Consider the following 3,150-nt stretch of genomic DNA (forward strand, 5'->3'; position numbering starts at 1 on the left):
ATATTGCCATCATGCATCGTTGAAAAGTTGCAGGTGCATTGCATAAACCAAAAGGCATTCGCCTAAAAGTAAACGTACCATACGGACAAGTAAAGGTTGTTTTATGTTGGTCCTCTGGGGTTACAACTATTTGGTTATATCCCGAATAGCCATCTAAAAAATAATAGAATTCATTACCTGCCAGTAGATCTAACATCTGATCCATAAAAGGCAACGAAAAATGGTCCTTCCGAGTGGCTTTGTTCAGCTTTCTGTAATTCATACAGATTCTCCAACCGGTAACAGTTCTTGTTGGAATTAACTCGTTATGCTCATTTTCAACAATCGTGATTCCATATTTCTTCGACACACACTACACCGGACTTACCCATGAACTATTTGAAATAGGATAGGTGATTCCTGCATCTAACCATTTAATCACTCCCTTTCTCACAACTTTTTTCATCATAGGATTGAGCCTCCTTTGCCCATCAATCTTAGCTCTTTCACCTTCTTCTAAAATGATTTTATGCATGCAAAATGAAGGGCTTATACCTCGAATGTCAGCTATGGTCCAGCCAATTGCTTTCTTAAATTTCTTTAGAACATCAATTAGTTGCTCCTCTTGATCTTTTGTCAGTTTCGCTGAAATAATCACAGGCAAAGTAGAACAATCACCCAAATACACGTATTTCAAATGGGAAGGAAGTACCTTTAGTTCGAGTTTAGGTAGTTCTTCGATTGAAAACTTGGGTTGCACAAATTCTCTGACTTCGAACTTCAATGGTTCAAGCCATGTGGATTGTATAAAATTTCTCGGATTAGCTGTCATCACAGCCATATTTTCCTCACCTTTTTCATCCTCTAAAGGGTCAAAATCTAAAGCTTTCTCCAATGGATCTTTTTCAAAATTGCTTGCCAAAGAAACCAACGTTTCTATCTATTCCATAACTGAACACTCATCTGCCGGATCGGGAAATTTCATTGTTTTAAGAATGTTACAGGTTACCTGATCGTCTTGAACTCGCATGGTGAGTTCACCTTTCTGCACATCAATTTACGTTCTTCCCATGGCCAAGAAAGGTCTCTCAAGGATAATTGGTACTTCCTTATCTACTTCAAAATCTAAAATAATGAAATCAGCAGAAAAAATAAATTTATCGACTCTTGCCAAAACATCCTCGATCTTTCCTTCGGGATATGCTAACAATCGATCCGCTAGCTGAAGCGTCACAATTGTAGGTCTTATTTCACCTATCCTTAACATCTTGAACATAGACTTAGGCATCAAGTTGATACTCGCTCTTAAGTTACACAAAGCTTTACCATAATAAGATTCACCAATGTTACAGGGTATAGTAAAACTTCTTGGGTCTTTGAATTTCGGTGCCAGTTTGTTTTGCAGGAACGCACTGCACTCCTTTGTCAAAGCAAAAGTCTCATACTCACTCAGTCATTTTTTCTTGGATAGTATATCCTTCATAAACTTCACATAATTCGGCATTTGTTCTAAAGCCTCCACCAACGGAATATTGATGTGTAACTACTTCAGAACATCCAAAAACTTCTTGAATTACACCTCATGTTTCTGCTTGTGTTGCTGCAATATTTACGGATATAGAGGTGATGGAACTTTTGGTTGAAACGGACAACTTTTCTAAGTAGATAAATCTGCATCCAAAGAAGATGTTAAAATATCTGAATTCACTAGGTCAGGGTTTACCTTGTCAGACTTTGCAGATTCTGATTCCTTTGATGTAGGAACTTCAACAGTTGGTTGGATTTCCTCCTTTTCAACATGCTCATCATCGACATCAATCAATCGGGGTTCCAGAGTCTTTCCACTTCGCAATGCCACTACCTTGATATGTTATTTACCCAAATTTCTTGGATTCTCAATATGGCTCGGCAAGGTTCCTTGCGGTCTATTACGAAGCTCCGTAGCCAACTGACCCATTTGGTTTTCCAAATTTTTCAGTGTTGCTGCTTGGTTTTGGATCAAAGCGTCATTCTTTGCCATGTACGCTTTCAACAAGTTCTCCAAACTATTTGATGCCTCAGCTTGAGGTGGTTTTGGAGCATGTTAATTAAACCCTTGAGATTGGTTAGGTCTTTGCTGTAATAATTTATTGTTCTGTCCATTTCCTAGGTTGCTTCAAGAAAAGTTAGGATGATTACACCATGAAGGATTGTAGAAGTTGGACTGGGGTCCTTGTCCACTCCTATTTTGCTATTGGTTCCCCACATAGTACACTAACTCAGGATTCGATGGACAATTCTTAAAAGAATGACTTTCCCCACAGTACACACAGGAAAATACTTCAAACGGACTTGGTGGCTGAGCTGCAAAATTGTTAGTACTATTAGCGGTTAATTGTTTTAACATAGAAGAAATAGACGATACTTAAGCCGATAATGAAATGAAAGAGTCAACTTCATGAAGTCCGGCTACACGTCTTCCTAAAGTTGTTCGATTTGTTGGCCATTGATAGTTATTACTCGCGGTCCTCTCGATGATCTCATAAGCCTCATTATAAGACTTAGACAAAATTGTACCATTCGCGGAAGCATCTACCATTAATCTTGTATGTGCATTGAGACCATTATAGAATGTCTCCAACTGGATACAATGAGTAATCCCATGATGAGGACACTTACGAAATAACTCCTTGAATTGCTCCCAAGCCTCATATAAAGACTCGTCATCTAGTTGCTGGAAAGTTGTGATCTCGTTCCTCAACTTAGCATTTTTGCTAGGTAGGAAATACTTAACCGAAAATCTCTCCGCTAATTCTTGCCATGTAGATATGAAACTTGGTGGCAATGAATTGAGACATGCTCGTGCTTGATCTCGCAACGAGTATGGAAACAACTTCAACCTCAACGCGTCTTCAGTCACACCAGCTATCTTAAATGAATCGCTCACCTCCATAAACAATCGAAGGTGGAGATGTGGATCTTCCATGGGTATACCACTAAATTTGCCCACCGTTTATAGCATTTCAAACATCACTGGTTTCAATTAAAACTGGGTTGCCTCAATATCTAGCCTTCTAATTCTTGGGTTTAACTCGCTAAAAAGTGGCACATCATATTGGCTGATATATCGATCCCTATCATCGGCAATGAGGATGGGATTTCGTACATAATCGACTTCATAACCTTGGTCTT

General features: G+C 38.9%; 1 non-coding gene across 1 annotated transcript; it reads left to right on the plus strand.

Annotated features, from left to right (window-relative positions):
• The first annotated feature begins 2,615 nt into the window (after positions 1-2,615).
• Positions 2,616-2,722, plus strand: LOC128040025 (small nucleolar RNA R71). Its single transcript, XR_008194685.1, has one exon. It is a non-coding gene; the product is annotated as a small nucleolar RNA R71 (small nucleolar RNA).
• Positions 2,723-3,150: the final 428 nt, after the last annotated feature.

Source organism: Gossypium raimondii, chromosome 3 (genome assembly GCF_025698545.1).
Source record: "Gossypium raimondii isolate GPD5lz chromosome 3, ASM2569854v1, whole genome shotgun sequence".
NCBI classification, from domain to species: Eukaryota; Viridiplantae; Streptophyta; class Magnoliopsida; order Malvales; family Malvaceae; genus Gossypium; species Gossypium raimondii.